Below are 24,716 nucleotides of genomic sequence, written 5' to 3' on the forward strand. Positions count from 1 at the left end.
AATTCCTGGTCCCTCTGGTCATATTGCTTTATTTACCCCCCTATGTTCATTTTTCATTCACGGGAAGCAGTGACATGTTTGCCTTGAATGACTGCCTGCCTGGAATTTTCTGAAGTTGTTTTAAAGGATTCTTACAACTTAGCAGACCTCTGTTGCTATCACACTGTAAATTAATTCGGGAAATTATCTCTCAGTAATAGGTGGAACAAGGCTTATGTACCCTTTTTTGCTATAAGTTGTTTAAGACGAGTCACCCAGGTTCAAAGTAAAATGTCACAATTTTCTGTTACGTTTCAGTCTTTGCGATATCTCATTATTCTAAGCCTGTGTTTTCTTTAGGAGCCTTATTTTGCTATCTGTATGAACATATGAGGATGCTGGAGGTGAGCAGCAGAAGAGACCAATTAGTGTGATTGGAGGAAACACAGCTGCCTAGTCAGCAGCTCAACAGTAAAATGTAGCCTGTGCTACACAGGGCAAATTAAAGCAACGGTATTTGGGAGCCGGTAGCTTGAACCTTCAGCTTGTATATTTACCCTTAAAACATATGATCTTATCCAGTTTTTCCAAAAAGACTGTGCACCAAAAAAAGGTAATATTATTTTGTTAAAGGAATAACTTTTCTGATAACAGTGAACTGTCATAAATCACTGATTTAGATGATGTATTTCATCAGATGAAATACTTGCCCATGTGTTGTTTCATCTACTTCTTCCAAATAAATTACATTAAATTAACGTTATGATTAAAATTTGATGAAACTTCAATTAATTAATTTTTAAGCAAACATGATCAAGACGGATCAAAACAAAGACGGTAAACCTTTCCCTCAATAAAGCCGTGGAGTCGAAAAGATGTAGAAGTTGGGCCGATTGGTAGCAAACTTTATAGTCACCTTTGGGCTTGAAGGCTCATTGAAGTGTAAGGTAAAGGAAGAGTAGACCATGGCATCTCTGCTCCATCTCGCCTTTGCTCTCTCTCAGACTTGGTTGAACTCAGAGGCCTTGATTTGATTGGTGCAGCCTTGAATCATAAGCTTTAATTGCACCTGACATTTAAAGCTTCTCTCTGGTATTTAAAGCAGTGTACAGGTGTGGTTCATTACTGAGAGGGGGATAGGAGATTTTCTGATTTCTCTTTCATTGCCGGGCCGTGGCACCTTCTTAACTCATCATGCTGCCTGTCACCATCGCCGAACCCCTCCCTCGTTTGCACAAAGCCATACCTAGCCCAACTAACATCAGTCAAAGAGTTCAAGACTATGATAAAATTAAGTCTTTTTTAGTGCTGTCCTAGAGGAAAATGCAGTCAGAGGGGATAAAAAAGTGTTACTTTGTAGTAACAAGTCATCCTCGGCACATATCAGCCATGGAAATGCTTTTTTTTTTTCCACTAATGCTGCAAGGTGCTGATTCTCTTAATCCACCAGACTCAAGACAGACAAGCTGTGGGAGCCACTGTTTATTGCTCAAAGCCTCTAATCATGAAATCTTTCTTTGAGCAGTATATAGTGTGCTGTGCACATTACTATGCACTGTTAAAGTGTATGCATCACTTTCACTTGTAATGTTAAAAATTATAGCACTTATCACAGCTGGAGATGCTGATAGCAGCAATCTGACTGCAAATTGTAGAACCCTAAGTCTGTCCTGTTTTGTGTGCTTTAAAAAGTTCTTTTTTCTTGTCTTATGAGAAAAACAAGTTTGCAGAATACACATTTAAGAATTCAACTTTGATAACAACTGATTTTCTGTATTAGCAGTAAAAAAAAAAAAGGATTTTTTTTGCGTATATATACATAGTGCTGAATTGTATGTTGTGCATTAACATTTATTTTAAATAGTGTGGCTGTACAGCGGATGTTTTTATTTGTTTGTGTGTAATATAGTTAAATATATTGTGTTTTACACAGCTGTGTAATTGCTGTTTATGTGAGCGTAAACAAATTAGAAACAACATTTTAAAAAAACAAAAACAAAAAAAAAGCAGAAAATAGCCAGTAGCCATCGCGTTCCTACCAGTCCCAGGATCCATCTATCTCCGGGCTATATGTGCCTGGTGTTGGCATCAGAAAAACAAAGCATATGTTGATTGTTAGCCAGGGTGTACATAGCATGTCCCATTCACTCAAGGTCTCCCTTGTAGCTTCAAACTCCCAACTTTGTTTCTCTAGGCTATCTGTCAGACTTCATTTAGCATTTGAGGATATGTGGATTCCCATGTACTGCAAAAAGGCAACATACTTCTGAGGGAATATGGCCACTATCTGAGCAGTGATCTGTCAACCTTATTCATTTAGCAGAAGTAAGTAGGAGAGGGGGGTATTTTACATGAGCTATTTATATTTGTTCAGTTTTATACCAGTGTGTTTTTTCTTCCTTTACCTCTAGAAAGCAGAGAATCTGAAACACATCAGAGTATTTACTTAATAACTGTTTATAATAATTATGTTAATAAGATTTGAAATTTAGCCATAGTGTTTATCATAGAAACTCTTTTTCTTTGATCACAAATATTACACCATTTACATGTATTTAATTTTTCCTCGAGCTGTCTTTTCCACCTCTTTTCCCATAAACAACTGGGTACATTATGGCAGTGACATTTTCTGTCCTGACCTTCTTCAATGGGGATTGGGTTTTGACTGCTTGGGTTCATCTCCCCGGGATTTTTCAAGCCATCATAGCCAGATAGTTTCAACAAATAGACATTCCTTACCCTAAGAAAATGTTGTATTGGCAAAAATATAATTTAGTACGAAATGATGTTTTTTTTTTTTTTTACTTCATACACATAAATCACATGGACAAGGGATCATAAACTCTAACCATTCAGAAGCAAGAGTTTTTCAAATATTTAAAAGCGGCGCTTCACCTTTGCTTTTTTCATAAAAATCCAACTAGTCAACAGCAGCACGAGTATTTAATGTATTATATTACCGTGCCTAATAATTTTCACATTTCTGGTGTGTGTTGAAACTTTTTTCCCCCCATATTACGGAAATATTTTTCTCTTGTTGTCTGCTCAACTCTGCCCTTCTTCTTTCTGCTAAAGGAGTAATTGACAAAAGAATCTGGGATAATAACTCTATCTCCTGCTGTACCTGTAACAATTTAATTGGACAAGTCAGCCCAGCCAAGCATCTCTGGCTCTATGACTGGAAGACATGAAATTCATTGTCATTATTGTCCCTGTCATTTTGCAGCATTTTGTCCAGCCACAGAGTTCCTCTCACTCCACTGAGTTTTGTACCTCCAGGAGGCTGGAACGACTGGTGGTGTGAGCCGAGCGGAGGTAGGGGCACGACGGGAGGGAGGGAACAAGAAAGAGGGCGGGGGTGGGCTCCTGTCCTCCAGGGAGCTTTGATGCTCATTTAGCTCTCCTCTGTCATTCGGCCATTTGGGCTTTTAATTGCTGATGATAATAATTATCGTCATCATTATTGTTATCATCATCACTGCGCCGGGTTATCATACCCATGCTATGCCGCTCATTCATAAATCCTGGTTCCGTGATCTTACTAATCCTTGAATTCCTGACATTTAATGTAGTATTAATTCTCCTGTTTCTTTGCCCAGTGCCAATCTGTGACAGGCCCCACAACAGAGAGCTGTGAATCACGGGTTCAAAGGTCACTACAAGGCTCAGCAATCATCGAGGATCAGACGCTGCCTACCGGTGCCAAGCCTCTCTCAAGTCTTAGCCGCTTGTGTGTGTGTATGCGTGTGCATGCGTGTGCTCATACACCACCGGTGGCATAAGTTTGCTAACCACATACTATAATGGTCACATTCACCCTACAGAGATGAAGAAGTGGATTCTATGGTCTTCCTAATACATCATGGCAGGGTGCATACTCTTGTATGTAATTCATTCTAAAATGTGGCCTTTAAATCTGTTGTTGTTGGGTCTTTTTTTTTTTCTTTTTTTTTTACTTTTCCCCTTCATTTTATTTATTTATTTTCTGTAGTGAGGGAATGGCTTCCAGCATGCTGTAGCATTAAGCAGAGCCCACCAGCTAGCTAGCCTCAAGTCGCTCAAACGTAAAATAAATCAGGGCACAAAGGACCCTGCTCATTCCTGCAAAGTAGCAACATTTTCCCTGGCCAACAATGAGGACTTGAACTTCCTTGGCAATAACAAATAGAAAGAAAGTCACCCGAGACACCAACATTAAAAGTGATTAATCATCTCTATTCTCTCTTTACTTTTGAACCAAGGGATTGTCCAGCAATAAATCTTCAAAGATGTACATAAGAATCACTTCCTAATGAAACTGGGCTTTGTTCATTTGTCACCTTTTAGACCCTTTCATTTAAATTACAAAACTTGTGACCTTGTGACTCTGAATATAGATCTCTGGTATTTTAGAGCTGAAGAGGGATTAATCCATAAATCTTGATACTTGATTTCTCTCTTCATTAAAAGGATTCTGCCAAGGGATCTTCTTCTAGAAAGGAAGATCAGCCGCTGTCAAGATTTGTTTACCGTCATATTGACATATTGAAAAATGTGATTATTAGGAGGAGACGTGACCGCTTTCACTGATCACTGCTCTCTTTTAAAATGAAGCCTGCTGAAGTTGTGCACACAAAACTATTAAAGTAATCTTAATGAAATGTTCAAATGACAGGAATAACTATTATGTACTACACAAGAGGCACACTCTCAAACAACCATTTTTTTTTAGCTCCTCAGCACTCTTTGTATATTCAAGGCATCAGTGCATCTATTCCTTGCATTCCCTTCCTTTTCCCGAGGAGCGCTTACCCTTCCCAGTGTAGGAGAAGAGAGGGGAGGGGCTGCCGGGGCCCCACACTCAGGCCAAAGGGCCACTGTGGCTTTAAGTGTGCTCCTTGTGTGGCCAGAGCAGCCATCGCACTGATGCAAAGTGACAGGGACAGATGTGACATATCGGTTCCGACACACTTCCATACCACCAGTCACAGGCTTGGGGTGACTCACATCCCCCTGCTCTGGTCCTGTCCCCCCGCTGCAGGACAACACAACGATGCTCGAATGAACCTCGCCATCGCCCTCACTGCTGCCAGGTATGGGGCTGCCATAGCCAATTACACTGAAGTGGTGCACCTACTGGAGAGGGCAGACCCTCAGACGGGGAAGGAGAGGGTCTGCGGAGCGCACTGCAGGGATGTGATCACAGGTAAATCCAACAAAAGCCGCTTCCTTCCTTCCTGCCTCACTCTATTCCCACTCTCTCTAGCCCTCACAACAGGGTTCCTCCCAGCGCCTCTTACTCAGTGCTAGTTTGCACATAGTCATTGCACATCTAATGCAGGGGCTTTTAATATTTTATAAGCGTTTTATGGTGTAGAGGACTGCTTCAGATCTTGTAGGGAGGAACATAAGACAGAATTAGCGTACTCCAAATGGCCTTACTTACCTTTTAAATGTCATGCATAGGGCTGGCTTTGGAAGAATAAAGCAGTTAAGGGTAAAAGATGGTATTCTGAAACATTTCATGAATAACCAAGATTTGAGGATCTCAACACATGACCACCCCCTGATGTTTTAAAAGATGGAAGTGTGCTCTTGGAGGAGATGTCTCACTTTAATAATGTGAGAGGAGGGCCTCACATAGGGAGGGCTCAGACTGAAAGGATAATAAAAACAGTTTTGTCATCAGTTCTTTTTTCTTTGTCTTTTATTTTTTCTTCTTTTTTTTCTCGCTCACTGAGATATGAATTTCTGGCTTATGAACGCAGTCATTCCTGTTCTTTTCTTCGCTTCTCTTAGCAGTGGCAGCATCACGCATCAGATTTTTAAAGGTAGTTTGTCATTCAGCTTGTTGCCAAAACAGACCATTTGCTATCCTCATGGTATCTTTTGATATGCATCCCATTATATACTGTAGCTCGTCAACATCAAGCATCACATTAACAAACATTTCCCTTCCACAATTTCAAAAGACCCTCAGTCACTGCCACTGAACTACTCTGTGACACAAAGAGGCAAGAGGGAAATTAGGTATGTCTGTTTCCTATTAATTACAATCCTGGGAAGTCTCCCATGGACACACTCGAGCCACTCTATTACGGAGAGAGGGGGGCGTTCGCTGATAAATTAATAATCCGGCTTGTCACCAGCCACAGATGAATAGCCCCTGGTGATTGATGCTGTTTTCTTTCATAGGGCAGGAATTTGATGTCAGAGCCAAATGTGTTATCAATGCCACGGGACCTTTTACGGACGCGCTGTGGAAAATGGATGATCAGAAGAACCCCGACATCTGTCAGCCCAGTGCCGGGGTGCACATCGTCATCCCGGCTATTACAGGTAACTAACGGTGGACCCCTACGTCTCTGTCACTATCCTCCTGTATCACCTGCTCCTCAGCACTGCCGTCTCATCAGTTCATTAGTTAGCTGCAGTAGAAACTCCTCAGCCTCTGGCCACAACAGCCAGGTTCTGTCTGGCAGCTCTGCCTGTATGTCTAGCTCAGAGCAGGTGTTTAGTCCAAATGGGAACTTCAGCTCGGGAGTGTCACAGCTTCATGTAATCACTGTGTTAACTGCAAGAGAAGACTTACATTTCTCTTCAAACATCATCTATTCTTGCTGAGATTGCATCTCAATTTTTGATTGGATTCCTTTTCTTTTTTGGGTCGGACTGAGATTTCTGCTTTCTTGTTGATGCATGTTATTTGTGTTTGTAAGGAATGAAGGCTACTCCCGTGACACAGCCTTCCCCCTCAGCTATTCCTGTGTTAAATTGAGTCAGTGCCATGTGCATGTGTTTTAAACAGGGCAATATGTGCACCCTGCGTTGAGGCTACGGGAGCAGCGACTGGAATTGAAACCAGCTGAATTAATCTCCTGGAAACAGCACTGACAGGAGCCTGATTATGGGGTGTCCCTTCAACCAGCCCGGCCCGCTTGTGCCCTCCCCTCTCCAGCAGACCAAAGGTTAATGCAGTCTCCTTGTTTGTTCCCCTCCCTAGCCGTTCGCCCTCTCATGCACACAACACTCATGCACCTCCAGACTTGACAGCATAAAACTCCAAGACGCCGTCGCATCATCTCCTATCTGACCTGGGGAGCGGATGCCCGAACACACCATCGCATAGCAAGTCATCTCTGGAGAGGATATCAGTGTCTGAATTACATCCTCAACTAACTCGGCAACCACAACCAGGAAATGGAAGGTGATTTTTTTTTTTTCCATAAAAACTTACCTTTCTTCACCTGATGCCTATTTTTGTTTTTTTGCTTTTTTAATATCTTCAACAAACACAAATGTTTTGCTGAACTGCAGCCCAATACGTGCAAGGGACAGCTGTGATGTAAGGTATAATTAATGCAACAACCAACATAACATTTCTCCCAGGTAAAAAAAAAAAAAAACAAACAAAAAAAAAGAAAAGAAAGAGTCATCACTGCGCACTTACACTTGCGGCACTATAGCCGGGACGTTTGAATCAGACCTAATTCATAACACCCATTTATGATAATAAATACACGTCCAACGATCCCCACCCCACCCCCAGCATCCACCCAACCACCCTCTCTGATTTACAAATAGCTGATAGAGCAAGCAGCTGACAGAAATAAATGAGCTAATCTGATGGCTGTGTAGGACTTCCACCAGATATTAATTCATCAGGAGGCCACAGAGTACAGACAGATACAAATTCCTGTTTTAATTATGTATGGGAGCTGTGCTGGAAGCTGGAGACACCTCCAATACCAAGGCTATTTCTCAGAGCAACTTTATGAACCCTTTTGATTCCATCGTTATTTTGTTTTCCTTTAGATATAATACATGTCCCTCCTGTTTTCCCCAAACACTCAAGACCAAATAGATTTTTCCCCTTCATAGCAGTGCTTTCACATGAGACATTTGATAATGAACAAGTGGAAAAATAACCTTTGCCACATTAAATTATATTGTTTTCGATTTGCAATTTTTATGAGGCCTTCCTGGAGCCTGTTTGATGTATTTTGTTCCCACTTGGAGCCTCAAATGGCCCTTGCCGACTGGCAGGCTTATCAAAACCCACGGAGGTTTTATTGAATGAGTGACCAGTGGGTATCTAAACAGAATGCAGGGTTATTGATTTTAGAAAAGTGGTCTAATTGTTTCTAGTAGACAAGGGCTTGTCCCGATTATTTGATTGATTAGTTTGATACTGGTCAGCCTCCTCATCCTCCTTCCCTGGCCAGTTAATAGCACTGTAATCCCAATACACTGCTGTATTTCTAATCCATCATCATTATCATGGCTGTACTCAGCACAAGATTAGTCCATGAGGGTTTTTCCTTTTTTCTTTTTTTGCATTCCTCAATATTAGCTCTGCCTTCTACATGCTAAAGAAAAAACTCAGATAAAGTCAGCTGATCTGCTGTGAAGAGAAGAGCTGTATAGAGGAGATTGTATGGTTTGGTATACTAATGAGATAAAGATGCGTATATTGGCATATTTTAGAGAAACAGGAAGTAACTTAGTATATTTATTCAAGTACGATATAACAATTTTCAGCTCTACTAATTTATTGTTTAGCTCTGGGTGTCATAGAAAAAGCTGCATTTTACTCGATTTGTCTCATCAAATCTCACTTTTCGATTAAGATTTTAAAGTACAGCAGAGTCTTAACTGTTGAATAGTTTTTTCTATGCGTTTTAGTCTGTGAAACATTTTTTTAAAGTGATTGTCTCACGCGAAATGTCTAAGTACTTAGCACTAGAGAAATGTCCCTCTAAACTTACGTAGTTTTATTTAAATTTCTTCTCAACGTGGTAAAAACGGTGTCTCGTATTTTCCAAAAATCAAACGATGATAGGTCAAGTAGGGTTAGTTTAACCAATTAAAAAAACAAAATGTCTCAAACTCATTTTTTTTGTGGGAACACAGAGTTTGAGACATTTTCTGCTGCCACTGTAACTGTTAGCTTAAAGCCTCACTGTGCGTGCAGCTGAGTAATCAGAGTAAAGTAACCCGGAAGGTATCGAGCATTAAATGGTGGATAAATTATCTAAATAACTAGGTGCTTCATAGCTTTATTTTTCAGTTTGATTAAATTTTATTCATATAGCACCAATTTACAGCAACAGTCACCTCAAGATATTTTATATCGTAAGCTAAAGAAACCCCATAAATGACACGACCCACTATGACAAGAAAAAAAAAATGACCTACTTGGCAAAAGTGGGAAGAAAAAACTCCCCTTTAACAGGAAGAAACCTCTGGCAGAACCAGATTCAGGGAGAGGTGGATATCTGCCAGCCATCTCTTCTCCCTACAGTTGGGGGTGAGGGAGAAGAGAGCAGAGAAAGACAGGACAAAAGGACAGGACACACTATGGGATAAGGAGACACTTTTTAAATGATTACTAATTATTAACTACAGCAAATGTCTATAAACACACAGGGAGTGAAAAAGGTGAGTGAAGAAGAAACAGTCAGCGCAGGGAAGCCCCCTCTGCAGCTAAGGCCTCCTGCAGCATAACTACATATGCAGCATAATATCAGTGTGTTTGGTCCATAAGATACATTATTAAGGCAAGAAATAAAGTGGATTATCTCTCCAGCAAGAAGGTGGAGGAAACATGGCATGAAAAATACCTTTTATTTAAAAAGAACTATTCATCAATCACTAACTTCTTACAGCCTCACTGCTAGCTTGTTTCTTCCTTCCTGTCTCAGTAATCACCTCATAAGCTCATCTCATTTTAGAAAGGCCTGACCCTTAACTTGAAAACCATTAGACTAAACTGCTCACTGAATACTCAAATGCAAGTAGTTAAAAATCTAGTAATATGATGCCATTATTTAATAATGTATCACTGCATTTATTATGGATTGATTGAGTCTATTATATTTAATGTGGAATTATGCTTAAGCTGTGTTCTTACATTGTTGTCTTGGTACTCGAGGTTCTGTATGAATATGTCTTCTGTAAGCACCATAAAAAATAAAGAATAAGACAGAGAAGGGTTTGTTGGGGACATGCCATAGTAGTTCTCCAGTTCAAGCCTGAGACCACATCTGGCTCCAGGCAGCATGGCCACAGACGGCAGGGTGACATGTGGCGTATGTCTGGGCGAGACCTCGGTAAAAGTCTCGTAGTCACAAAATGAGCAGTGAAAGCCCGAAGCCTGAAAAGTAAGATAAAGGAAGGGGACGTAGCAGAGTGTGGGGGATATAAGTGTGAAGTGATGGAGCGAGAAGCCTTGACTGGTGGAGCCCATGCAGTCTCCGTCCTTGCCTGTGGTAGTGCCCGAGCTGGGGTCTTCACTCATTTGTCTAAGAACACATAAGGAAGGGGATGGGGGAGTGTGAACAGGACTCAGACCAGAGGGGTTTGTCACATTGTGTGGAGGTGACACCTCGAAAGGCCCACTGGCCTGCGTAGTGGACAGCCAGTGTCTCCCCTAGTCCTTCCCTTAAGCAGAAAGGGTCTCCATGGCTTCTCACAGTCACACCAGAGTCTCCTTGTGTCAAACACTAGATCTCTACTTCGCTGTTCTCAGTTTGACTCAACTCACTGGATTCTCCACTGCCTGGACTGGCATGTTTAAAGACCCTCTTTGTTTCTTTCCTGCAGCTTGAAGTGGCCTGCCTTTCTGTTTTTGTGGTGAAATCTTTCCACACCACACAACAGTTCCATTCCCCAACCATGAGTCAGCCGAACAAAGGAGGCATCAGTGTAGCTCACTCTGCCTCTGGAATTAAAGAATGAAAAATTTTTCTTTTTTTTCCACTGAATATTTCCCATCTATTTCTTTAGCCATCAAATCCAAAGGGGCTTCTTCCTTTGCTCACTGTGATTATTTACATCAAAATTCGGCTAGATGTCTACACTACAAACTGTAATGACATCTAAATATTTAGGAGAAGTGTTAGCCCATCCTCATCACCCATCATTATTATCCATTATTTTGGACTTTTAAATCCATGGCGGTATGGCTTCTGAGCTCAGGAGACATTGTTTATTATCTTTAACTTTTATTTTGAGCAAGTCTAAATGGACGTTGTCTTCATCGGCATGCTTTTTATTGTCCATGTGAGGCCTCCTGCTCCACAGCTACTCACTTGTCATAAATGTTTTAAAAATGCCCTTTGATAACGAGTTTGTCATTGTTTTATTCAGAAATATCAACCGGCCCATTATAGTGGCAGGTATTTTGTCAATCGATACACAATAGCGTATTAATATTTAATCCCTTATATGTCAGCACTATATAAGAAAAACTGGATTGTTGAGAGGCAGCAGCAGGAGCTCGTTTATTTTCCTGCTTTAGCGGTGAAATAGAGAGGATAGACAACTCAGTTCAAGGGTGTGTGTGTGTGTGTGCGCGCACACTGACACACACAGCATATATCTGCAGGATGCGTGTGTCTTCAAACAGTAGGTGTCCACATGTTTATGTTTGCCAACATAGCCGTCTGCACTGTCTTTCTCTGAGATAGGAGAGGTGATGTCTCACCACCCTGGAGTGGTTTTTCCTCCAGTCATAAAGCTAAACTCCAAGGACACTCAAACTGCAGGAGCAACAATGTTGACATTAGTGACAGTGAACTGGTGACCATGTAGCGCATGTTCCAGTATGTATTTTAACAAACGATGCAAAGAAGAGAATAATCATATCTATATATATGATTGCTTGATCTATTCTCTGTGAAAGGCAACAACTTTGATTTATCCTATCGATCATTCCTATTTACTCAACTGGAGACCAGTTTGAAACCACTCAATGAACGTGTTCACTATCACAGTTAATGTCCAGATAGATAAAACTAGTATCCAGCACACCAAGTCAAAATTGCTAATTATAAAATGACAATGTGAAATTACACTTTTACTTATCTATGACCTTTATTTGTGTTTTTGATATTTGGGAGGGGGGGTTCAGTTTATTTTGAGAGGAACACTTTGGGTGTAAGTGTTCAGGTATTTAGTCACTGAACGTTAATTCATGTGCCAGAGCCCACTGACCTGACTGATTTCCACTGTGCATGTTGGGAAGAAAACACAATATAAACTGTCTACTGCAGATTTGAATAGACCAGTAGTCTGATGCTTTCTGCAGTCTCAAAAAAGTCAAACACCTTTGCTTGCTGCCTTTGTTCGTTTGTAACACAGCTGTATTTCAGCCATCATAAACTAGGATAAAATGTACATTATCCTAGTGCAGGGTTCCCTAAATCTAAATTTGATGTTTGCATTCTTCTTTTGCTCTATTAGGGACAACATGTTTTATTTTTTTCAACAAGTCCAATGAAAACAGTGTGATAACTTGTCTCTTGCTACCGTCTAACCTCCATACCCTTCCAGAGTTCCTAATGAAGACGTAAATCTTTAAAAAATGATCTCAAATGTATTTTAATAGCAACAGCTGGGTACTGAAATTACCTATATATTTGTTGAGTATGGGGACATGCCTCACAGTGTCAGACAGTGAGGTGTGTAATTGTTTTTGGAAATTAATGCAAGTCTGTGGCACAGCTCTATATTATGCTGCGGATAAACAGTAGGTTGAATTCACTGTAGTGTCTTTAAAACTAGAAGCACGCCCTGCACAGTAGATAGCTCTAGGTAAGCTCCTACAACTGCTTAAAAAAAAAAAAAAAAACTTTGAAAACTTGGAAGCTGAAAATTTACAGGTGAGTGGGTGTCCTGCAAAAAAGAGAAGAGAAATAAGCTCAAAAATGTGAAAATATTAACTCTAGAAGCAAGCCTGTTTTAGATTGCAAACATGGATTATGAAACATGTGTAGGTGGTGGACTGAATGGACGGATCTACTCGAGCAGTAACAGAGCTTGCTGTCATCCTGCACAGCTTCTCTGTCCTCCTGACAATACACACATATCACCAGGACAGTCCATGCCATGTTAGACTTCAAATGAACTGTACAATGACCTGCAAATGACAAGCACAGAGAGTTGCAGCCCCCTGTGACTTTGGTGTGAATGAGTTTTAACCCTTTGTTACCGAGAAAGAGGGGAAGAAAGCATAATCTATGATCCCAATGTTTCTGGAATGTTTAAAAAGGTCAATATGCTGATATTTTTGACAGCGCTTGACCTTTTGTGAAAAAAGTAACAAAACCATTGGAATTGAAATAACTTCTTTGTTTAGTTCTGGCACATAATGTATCACAGTCAAAGCATGCTGTCTCCCCACAGCATCTGCCCATGAGTGACTTGACTGTTAATCCGGTGTATTGATCTAATATCAAAAGGTGCTATTTAAATGCAGCATAACTCCCCAGGAGCCATGATCTGTCAGTAGGCTCTGTTTGGAGTCTGGCTGAATAACTAATGTCTGTTTTGTCTGTCACTGTGTCCAGATGGCACAACATCTGGCTTCCACCTACAGACGCAGGATCTACAAAGTGGTCAGGTGGGCTGATGGATACCAGGAAAGTAAGTTCACGTACACTGACAAGCCACACTAAAACTACTGCAAGGTGAACTAAATAGCATTAGTTATGCTGTCACAGTGGCACCAGTATGGAGTTGAGTTCAATTACAATTCCTTGGCGTTGAAAGAGAAGGAAGACCTAAAAGACTTTGACAAGATCCAAAAATTTGATGGATAAATGATCGTATCAAGCATATGCAGTGTTTAGTACCTACTAAAAGTGGTCTTAGCAAGGAGAGCTATAACTGGAGACAGGATCATGGCACCAAAGATTCATTGATGTGTGTGGGCAGCACAGGCTGGCCTGTGTGGTCTGATCCCGTCAAAGAGTTGCTATGGCACAAATTGCTTAATGGTAGAAAGCTGTCATAACCAAAGTGCATTCAGTCTGCTGTGATTGGGGCCGTGTAGACACCAGTCTGTACAAAACCATCCCACTGAGAATCAGAACTGGGCCATGGTGCAGTGGAACAAGGGGGGAATTCTTTTACATCATGTGGACGCCCAAGTGTGTGTGTGTGTGTGTGTCATTTACCTGGGGAGGAGATGGCAGAAGGATGCACTGTGAGAAAAGAGCCTTTCACCACATTTCTATCTGTATACTGTTAATGTTAGTGGAGCACTGCAAGCAGAGGGTTTTCTAATTCACTCTGAACTTATTATACTTAATGTAACTACTACTTTTCAGTCTACTTCAGGCTACTTAACCAACCTCTCCTGGCTTTAACGTTACAGGTTTGATGTGTTCTGCAAACAATGTTTGCAAAACACAACAAGCGCAGGGCAAAACCTTATAATAAAACCCCTCCAGCTATGAGTTCTCTGTTTAGCTCAACAATACTTTAAAACAGCCAGTGGGTGAGTGTACAGTGGTATTAACACTGTGTACTGTTATTGTTTTGAATTAAGCTCGACAACAGCTTGCGCTCCATTGTCTATTTAGAATAGATGTTTTTGACAGCACCATTCACACTGTCAGTAATCCCTGTACACCTCTCCCCAATCAGCTACATCAATTCCAGCTCTGATATTCCCGCACATGCATTTGACCTCACATTAACCCAGATACATTTGATCTTTAAGAGCCATAAATTGGCTTTTGTCATTACCATAGGTTAATTACTGAGATTTGCTCAGCACCGTTTCTACACTGCGATTGCAATAATACCCAGTACACAAAAGCCATTCACTGTGCCTGCGTGAGCCCTAAAAATAGGCATTGTTTTGATCTATACCTATCAGGAGTTTGCAATAGTCTATTACTGGCAGTCAACCTAGCAGTACTTTTCATACAGTTAAGCCTCACCCTTCCTGTCATTCTGTTCTTAATACGTCATCTGCCTGGAAGCTCAAATATAGATCTGAATGTGATCCCTGCATTCCTCGCTGCACCTTTATGAGAAGGAAAAACAGTTACTCAAAGGAATATTCAACAAGTTAATCAGTAATGAAAATAACTGGTAGTTTTAGCCCTAATCCAGACATCAGATAAATGTTGCCCTTTGTCCATTATTTTAGACCATGAGAAATGAGTAAAGTAGCTCATCAAGTACCACATGATAAGTATATACAAGTGACGTGACTTCCAAGTTTTGGACACTTCTCTTGCTTCAGAGGTGCAGGTTTCTGCAATATCATTACCACTTTCTTTGCTTTACTTGGAGGTAAACCTGTTTTCTTTAATAGAGAAATGGGGGCCGATTCTATGTAGAATGCACAAGCCCGTTGATTCAGAATGATTCACATGTTAACACGGTAGTAAGAACAATATATTTAAGCACTGAATTAATCAAATAACTTAACCCTTTAAAGCCGAACATATGGTATTTGATATATGTGTTTTCGTGACTTTTTTTTCTCCCTCAAAAAATGATATTAATTGCATGACACATTTAAATTGAAAAAATATGGCTTGTGTAGCAAATGTGATACAAATTAAAACTCATATATGCAGATTTAAATTTGATATATTTGTCATATATTTTGTCTAAACACTCCATTATCAAAAAATTAAAGATTTCTGACAGTTATTTCAGGTTTCAGGTTTTAAAGGGTTAAAGGAAGGTGGTGCAGTTTGTAGCACTGTTGCCTCACAGCAAGGAGGTCCTCATTATGTTAAGTTAATTGGTGATTCTAAATTTTCTGCAGGTGTGAGTGTGAATGGTTGTCTCTCTGTGATAGATTGGTGACTTGCCCAGGGTGTATTCTGCCTCTTACCCGGTGACTGCTGGTATAGCTCAACCATAACTCTGAACTGGATAAGTGGAATATGATGGATGGTTGGAAAAGAAATGTGGAACAGCTAGGCCTGGAATGTGGTGAGTGTGTGGGTGCGAGTAAGTGATGGAGGCATCTGAAAGAAAGTTAAAGAGAAAGCAAACAAGCCTAGATTGTACTTGGCGCTTACTATAGAAACAAGAAGTGCTTAAAAATGGAAAAAGAATATGACTGCCATTATACAGATACAAATTAAGGTAATATAAGGTCATATTTTTAGCCAACTTTGCAGTCAAACCATTGATTTGAGTTCTCACGTGACATGAATGATCATAACATGTGAACCCAGAGGTATTCATCTTTACATTTCACTCTGCCATTCATTCCATATGACTTTGTGTCCTACCACGGCCTCTGAAGACTACTTAGAGTTGTTCCTCTTTACTGCTCAGAGAAGTACATGAAAAGATTCTATTTTTTTAAAGAAATCAAAGGTTTGATTAACCACGGATGTTCATGAAATATTACGGGAAAGTGTGAGTGTGTGTGGGTGCATGTGTATGTGAACAGGCTCCTATCTGATTATTACCAGTGGGCGTTTCTCTGGTGTTCCTTTATGAGAAGAGGTTTTAGATTTCTCTACTTTAATAGATGTTCTGTGCCGATGATCCTCTTTTAGCTCAGTAACCATGACACTCAGACTCTCTGTCTGATATACGGGATCAGGAACAATACTCCAGATGTTGACTGGAACAGCACATGCATGTTGTTTTTCTCTATGAAGGACCTCTCAATGACATGTTTTGTTACCCTGAGAATGTCCAGGAAATGCAGCTTGATCCACATATTTTCACCTATTAGTTTTCAGCCTCTGAAAATAGTGACTATGTACAAAAATGGCTGTGACCTCCAAACATTAAATGCAATACTTTTACACAACCCCTTAAATTGAAGCTGAAAGTCTGTACTTCAATCACATATTGATTAATTGATTAAAAGTTCCCTACGGTGATGTACAAACGCTGACCAAAACTTACGAGCATAAAATGTTAGAGAGGTACTGGTGCTTCCCTCCTTCCAGGCTGGTGTAGGTTTAGACCCTGTACTCTAAAACCAACTAAAAATCAGTCGTGACACTAACAGAAACTATGTATTTTATACTGTGTGTCACAGAAAAATTAGGTGCAGCATTACTTAATCAGTGCTTCTCCCAAGCCCCTGAGGTATGACAAATAAGACTATATTTGGGTTGTGAGTTTGAAAGGAAACACACAGATAACCTGCGAATAGAGATTCAGCTCGTGGCAGGCCTTTCTACGTGAACTCCACTGCACTAATTGAGCTGTGAGTTTATTGTAGGGTCTTGTGTGGGAGTTTCTACCAACACAATTTCTAAATTAAACACATTTTTGTAACGGCAGATAGTAAAAGTACACATTCCTAATTTTCTTTTCATCATTTTTGATCATCACTACGTATTTAACATGCTTAGAAGCAGTTTTATACTTTCTTGGATAGTCTCATATTTTTGAGGTTTTAAATATGTAACACTTTTAGTCCCTTAACTTCACTTAAACTACATCAAATTAAACCATTCTACAAAGCTTAACTGGTTTTACCAAAATTTACCAATTACAATGTAAATTAAAAGTTGAGTGTTTTAAGGCTGTCTTGAGACCTTTTATATGGTCGAAGATTTAATATATTTAACACTGGCAGTTCGAGGATGTACATAACTACATACATGAAGTTTCAATGTGCTTTTTAACCAGGAACCAGCACACACTGGTTCTGGTACTGGAACAAGAAGGCATAAGTGGGCAAGAGATGAACACAGGGTGCTGTTGGAAAACCCCAGTGGGAAAGGATTACATGAAGAGGATGTGGGAGCTATGGAATCTTCGATACCTAACACCTAGACTGACAACAAAAAAACTCAGTGCTCCAACATTCGGAAGAAGGAGCTGCTATCACAACTGAGCTAAGGGGATTGTATCCGACCACAGCCTCTGAAAAGGGTGGTTCTGACTACCTTCCCTCTCTTCGTTACCATCTGACCACAGTTCTCCGGTCCGAATGACATTCCTCTGTCGGCGCTGGGTGTGATGAAGAAAGGGTACAGAAAGCTGTCCATCTTGCTGGTATCCCTCTTCGAGATCAGTGAATCAATGTCTTGTTCACTCCTGGCACACAGCTTGATGTCACCCATGTAGAGGAGGTGACTGATGCTTTCTCCATAGTCACTAGTTGCTCCGTAGTCACTATCTGTAGCCAGTCTTGTCAGTGATCTCACTGAGGGGGTTCAGGCCTATGCAGAACACCATTGTGGACGGAGCATCTTCTTGGTGGAACCTTGATGGTGGCTTGTGCAATTGGCTTGAAGTTGTCCTCAAGTGTTGTTCGCGACATCCCCATTGAGTTCCCGATGAAGGGTCTTAGGGCCCTGTTCATGTTGTATAGTTCTAGACATTACAGGATCCATGTGTGGAACAAAGAGTCGATAGGACTATCGAAGAGTCCATAGGTGCCACATCCTCTTCATGTAACCCCTTCCACTGGGTTTACTTGCATAGTAGCATTCCAATAGCACTCTGTTTTACAGCTCTTGCCCACGTATGCCTTCTTTTTCCAGTAGCCGACTTCTCCTCAGTGTGTCCTAGTTCCTCAACACCTGACGCTTGTTAATCCGGGCGATGGTTTCAGTTATCTCTCTCTCATTCTTATCAGAGGTAGGCTTGGTTAGCATGGGAGGTCTAGCCTAGGGATTCTACTAGACACAGATGCCTTGGTTGGGAGTTGAACCCCCAACCTGAAGAGATTTGCCTGGGCCACGAAACACAAGGAATGAACATTAGACCAGTGGAAATCTGTGCTTTTGTCTGATCAGTCCAAATTTGACATCTTTGGTTGCCGTATATTTGTGTGACTCAGAAAAGGTCAAGGATGGTCTCCACATGCATGGTTCCCAATGTGAAACATGGAGGAGGAGGTGTGATGGTGTGCGAGTGCTTTGCTGGTGACACTGTTGGGGATTTATTCAAAATTGAAGGCACACTGAACCAACATGGTTACCACAGCATCATGCAACAATATGCCATGCCATCCGGTTTGCGTTTAGTCAGACCAGCATTTATTTTTCAGCAGGACAATGACCCCAAAAATGCCTCCAGGCTGTGTAAGGGCTATTTGACCAAGAAGTAGAGTGATGGAGTGCTGTGCCAGATGGCCTGGCCTCCACTGTCACCTGACCTAAACCCAATCAAGATGGTGTGGGATTGCAAATGGGCCAGCAAGTGCTCAGCATCTCTGGGAACTCCTTCAAGACTGTTGGAAAACCATTTCAGGTGACTACCGCATGAAGCTCAGTGAGAGAATGCCAAGAGTGTGCAAAGCAGTAATCAAAGCAAAGGGTGGCTATTTTGAAGAATCTAAAATATAAAACACGTTTTAAATTTATTTATTTAAATATGCATGTATATACACATACACCAAGCCTACACATATATACTGAGTTCCAGAGTTCTGGTTTGAACCCTCCCTGAGTGGAGTTTGCATGTTAGCCCAACAAAAACAACATATAGATCCAAACCAGAGACTAACCAGCATCTAGTTTGTCAGACTGGTTTAATTTATAACACTACATCTGTTGCATTTATGTTATTTATTTAACCCTGGAGCATACATGCTCTTTCATGCTCTTATGCTATTATTAGTTATTCATAAAAATAGAAAAAGAACAACTTATGTAAAAAAAAATATTTTGAAAAAATGTCAATCTTGACTACTATTAGAAGATTTGCATTTAAATACAGTTGTGAAATGTCTTCAATAGATACATACAAATAATAATTGTGATTATCTAATAAAGACAAATTTGTGCACTCAGGTAAAATGAAAAATGCAAATGTCACTCTCACCTGGTGAGTTGGTAACAAATTACATCTAAAGTGACCAAGAGGGAATAATATGAGTGCATGCACAGAAGAGAATCAAGTATGAGTCACTGTCTGAACTAAGCCCTGAACAGCTGCTTGTAAATTTTCACCCACATCACACAGACGATGGAGTTGCACAACACAAAAACATTTTTTTTTAGATTGTTTTTAAAGAAAACAACAATCTTCCAGCAGCCTAAAAAATAGACATTTTATTATCGTTGTCAGTGGAGTGAAGAAATTAATCATTTTTGTCTGCTTATTTCTGCACACATCTTTCTTTTATCGTGTGTGTGTGTCATCTGTCTTTACCACACACACAGATACAGCCTCTTTTCTGTCCTCATGTGATGCCGGCACTCTCCTCTAGGTTAGTGACAGTGATGAATGCAGAACATGGAACACATTAATGCAGTGAATTCTGGTCAATGTCAGGCCTTTCTTCACCGTGTCAAGTTAAACAAACAAGATCAAGCAAAAGCGAATGGTAATTGACCCTCCAGAGATAAGGCCCTTGCGACTGAAGCAGGAGGTCACGGGAATCCCAAGCCATTCTAAAACCCGAGTGTGTGTGTCCACATTTAAAAATATACTGTACTCACTGTCCAAATGCTCCCACTTTGATAAAATGCTGTAGTGTTCTCACCCCTATTACAAAGTGAATTATTACAAGAAGGAGCCCTCTGATATATACTTTCTCTGTACAGTGCCTCATCAGCAACAGACTGTCATTGTAATAAGTGGATTTTACTTGTAGGAGATGTCTAAAGCTGTAGTGGGATGTGTTTAAAATGTGGAGCTTCTGACATTTTGATGACACATTCTTGTGAAACCTAACTAATTAGTAGAGTTTTGGTTTTGAACTTCTGATTTTATATAATGAACCTTGTATACTTACTGCATGTCCGTCACAGCTAGCAAACATCATTCTGATGCTGTGTAATTGGAAGTGAGTATGATAGAAAAGGAAGAGGGTTACCAGGTGGTGAAAGGCAAACAGCTGATAGAATTTTATATTAATTCATTCATTCATTTTTTTTATTTTGCAATTTTAGTCCACTAAAGAAATCATGGTAGTAGATTTTACTTTTTTTGTTGTATAATTTGGGACATTAAGACTATCACATTTTGTAAGTGTGATTGGTAGTTGGGTGAGACCCTATAAGCAAACTGTTATTTCAATGCATGCATATTTTTAGGAAGTGTATTGAACTCAATGTAGTTGATATAAATGTACTAATATATTACATAGAACTGATTTTTTTAAGGAAATTACAGTGTTTAACAAACTTATTAGATCGCCACCCAATTTGAGGTTTATACCACAGCTGTAACAATATTAGTAATGACCAAAATCTTTTTTTTAAATCTTTTTGTCATGATAACTCCATCGGTGCAAGATTTTTTGAAATTAAAAACATTTTTTCACTAAAACATAATTATTGTTGCTGTCCATGTTTTTCAAATTTGCTTTTTTTTTTTACAAAAAAAAGCATAAAAATAGTAATCTGACTTCTCAGCGAAAGCCAGTGTGCCCGAAATTTGAGTATAAAAACATGAATTTGGTTATTGTTAGTTTAAAACAAGATGCTCTGTTGAGTTTGCTGTGGCATGCATACTTGAAGCATGTGAACAACCACGAATGCAAAAAAGACTCTTCTCCCTGGCCTTGCATGCTTACACCACTGACTCCTTCAGATTTGTATAGGCACACACGCTCAAAGCCATAAGTAAAACGCTAAACCTGACTCATAATTTCATTGTCACCAAGTTAATAAAGGAGCAATTCATGGGGGGGAGAAGTGTTGTTCAAGGGTGCCTTCAGGAGGGGGATACATTTTTTAGAAAATAGTACTGTACCTGGGGGAATTAATAGCAATATCACAGTCTTCTGGTAAAATGGATGGGTTGTTTGACCATTAAAAGTCTAGAAACGTGCGCCTGACTAATTTGATACTTTCTCCTTGTCTATGACTCGCATTTAGTTGCCTCATTTATAACGCCTTCAGGCTTCTACCCTTATGCTGAAGTGCACCTGCTACCTTTCAAAGACTGAATAGAGTGGTTGTTGGTCTGGAAAACTGCGCTGTAAATTTGGATAGTGTTGTGATTTTGAGCAACAAATGAAAAGGCCATGTACTGAACTTTCAAGCTTTGTCTGAACATCTTGGATGAGCTCAACTTACAGTAAATCTGGCTGCAGGTTTGCCAGGGCTACTGTGACCTACATAGGTAAGGTAATTGTTGAGGGGCAGGTACAGCCCGTGGGAGTCAGGGCTATTCATTTTCTCCCTCAAATCAAAAAAGGATTTTTTTTTTTTTTTTTGAATTTCTTTGGCATTGTTGGTAATTACTGATCAGAGATGGATCTTTAGAAGACTTTTGAACTCTTATGTTGCTGGTGGATGTGACGAGCTCGACATGTTACAGGGTAGAGATGGGTGGAATTGACGGTTTAACCAGTATTAGGTCTTTTTTTCAATGTTTTATCTGGTTAAACCTTCATTGAAGCTGTCTTAAGTGAGACATTAGCCCTTTTCCTGTTTGGATTATTGCTCTATTATTGTTATATCCATCTACTAATTGACTTGTTTGATATCAACATTGCCAAGTTCAAGTTAAAAGGTCTCTAGCAAAAGTTGTTTTTTGGGGGTTTTTTTTAATGTTGCATATCAAATTTCCCCAAAAGGACTTCAAATGCTTGAAGCACCGACTAATATTTCAGCCAGGGCTGAGCGAGATACATATCAACAAATATGTTTAAATATCGTACATGTGTACATGTGATTGGTTCAAAGAAATGTTACTGCCATGTATTTTATTAAGCTAGACTGCCTGTTGTATTCGTTGCTGGCTTTTAATTTCTACATCTGTCCACGCAGCTGGTGTTTTTATTACTATTAATTTATTACTTGGGTTTTGTCTGCCTGGACACTTGCATTTATAGAGTAATAAGGGAATGCATTTAATGCTCCCCTCCTCAGTTGCATTGTGAATTGTGAGCATAAATTGAATTGAAGGCGGTTGATTAAACCATACTGTCCCAGGCTTTTAAGTGTGTTTAATTTCACACCATCTATAAATAAGCCAATTATTTTCTTATGCACACTGTCGCAGTGAAGGCTTCGTGTTTATCTCACGCAATTGTGTATGAAGGCTCTTTCAAACACCATGCATCTCTAGTTCTCTTGTTAATCCACTTCTAATGTTGACTAAGAAACCAACACTGTTTTTTTTTTGTTTTTACAAAGCTCAGATTATGAGGGAATTGTATTTTGAATGCACTTGAAAGCCAGGGAGTTCTACGCATATTTTTGTTGGGCTTAATCTACAGATTGTTATGTCTTGCCATGTGGGTATTATTCAACACAAACTCCTCAAAAGAACACAAACAGTGAAATTCTCAAGACTGAGTATGTGGGAGGGCTTATCCGAGCGTCTGCTGCCAGTTTTAACACTGGAGGATACTACATGTTGAATGGATTTATGCTTTTTATGCTTTTATTTCTAGTCTTTATTGTTTCTCTTGCAGTTAGGGAGAGTCCTGTCTTCATCCTGACCGAAGCGAGAGTGAAATAAAGTAAGCTGCTCTAATCATTTTCAGTCTCAAATGGTCTCAAGGGGAATATAACATTTTTGTATTTTACTGTTTTTATTTATTTATTTATTTTTTGCACATGCATCATGTTTACTTTTTTTACTTGACATTTGATGGATGTACTTTTAAGTTAAATGCAAATAGGCACAAGACTTCTCAAACTATCCCATTTGGTTTCATAGCTGCTTCAAAAAAATCTCCATTGTTTACACATTCAAATGTCGTTTTGTATAATCATGCATGCCTATTGAAGGACCTAAATGCATTGTAATTAGAAAATAATGGGCCAGCGTTCATGGATGGAAGGTTTCTACTTAACATTTTCCCTCCAAGCAAATGGGCTAAAGTCAAAATCAACCTGGATAGAAGCCCGTCAGACCCCGATATAAAAGTTGATCTAGCCTGTTAAAAGAGGGGGGACTGTGCATGCAGAGGTGTAATGGCAACGCAGTCTCTATTAAGGCTAACAGCTCCCATCTCCTTCAAGGTGGTCATTTAGTAGTGCTGCTCATTCAGCCTAATCAATGGTTGAAGCTGCAGCGAACCATTAAATAAAAAAAGAGGCTAGAGATGAGGTGCTTCTGATTGGGGTTAATTGGATGTAATTGGAATTTATACTGTACAGTGGACGACTCATTAAGAACACATTTAAAAATAATGTCATTTGAGCTCAGGTCATTTAACCATTTTTACAGTGAAAAAAGTGCAATGCAGGACTTGGGAAAAGTGGCATAGCTGGTGTCCTACTGTGACTTTCTACAGGCTGTATGTGCGCTAAAATGCAAAATGTCACTCATTGATTTCTTTTCAGTTTGCACCTGAACCTTTCACCTTGAATTTCAGATTGAACAGAGTTTAGATTTGTATTGGATAATGTGCTAACACCTCATTTAATTCCTATTTTTAGCATTTTTAAGCCCTAGATAAACATTAAACGCTTTGAAATAAATTATAATGCAGCTGTAACCAGAAGCTTTCTGTGCGCAGCAATAAGCATATGCTTGTGAATAAACAGATAATCAAACAAAGTCTCATTAAGCTATATTTAATTTAAACTGTGTGGTTTTTTTCCTGCAGTTTTGTCCAAGCTAGCATCCTGTGTTGGACAGCTACTTGAAGCTGTGTGCCATGAGACAAGCTCAGACGGATGGATTTCAGCACTAATCCGTTTGATGTAAGTGAATTTAGGTTCTAATTCATGGGCTTGTGCACTGTATAACAAGCCAGAATCAGCAACACACGGTCCATAAATTCAAGAGGAGAGCAAGAGAGAGAGAGAGAGACAGAGTGTGGGATGAGAGAAGGGGGTAGAAGAATATGGTGTTTAACTGGAAGGCAGTATGTTTTATCAGTCACTGGCACCATTTAGCTGACAAAAATGAGCAGGCCCAGCTCTGGGAATAGGGCCTAGGCACCGGGTGTTCACCAAATCCTCACAAGAAGAATATCAGCACTTCTCACATGCTGCTGCCTGATATCCACTGCTGTAGCTGAAAACTATCTCCATTGTCCAGTTTGATTGCCTGAATCAAACTGATTTACTGCAAATCCATCTGAGCTTTGATAAATCTATTACAGTTTC

The 24,716-nt window shown here is 39.9% G+C and overlaps 2 long non-coding RNA genes across 4 annotated transcripts in view; both read left to right on the forward strand.

The window, feature by feature from the left end:
* The window catches only part of LOC120433412, a 101,503-nt gene extending 97,345 nt beyond the window's left edge, over positions 1–4,158 (forward strand). For all 3 annotated transcript variants that reach the window (XR_005608536.1, XR_005608534.1, XR_005608537.1), the window contains 2 exons: positions 3,206–3,294; positions 3,579–4,158. This is a non-coding gene — a long non-coding RNA (uncharacterized LOC120433412). The remainder of the gene's footprint in view (positions 1–3,205; positions 3,295–3,578) is intronic.
* A 941-nt stretch (positions 4,159–5,099) lies between these two features.
* On the forward strand, positions 5,100–24,398 carry LOC120433413. Its single transcript, XR_005608538.1, has 6 exons — positions 5,100–5,164; positions 6,154–6,297; positions 6,962–7,165; positions 13,311–13,386; positions 23,069–23,116; positions 24,212–24,398. It is a non-coding gene; the product is annotated as an uncharacterized LOC120433413 (long non-coding RNA).
* The last annotated feature ends 318 nt before the right edge of the window (positions 24,399–24,716 follow it).

Source organism: Oreochromis aureus, linkage group 16, assembly GCF_013358895.1.
Source record: "Oreochromis aureus strain Israel breed Guangdong linkage group 16, ZZ_aureus, whole genome shotgun sequence".
NCBI lineage: Eukaryota > Metazoa > Chordata > Actinopteri > Cichliformes > Cichlidae > Oreochromis > Oreochromis aureus.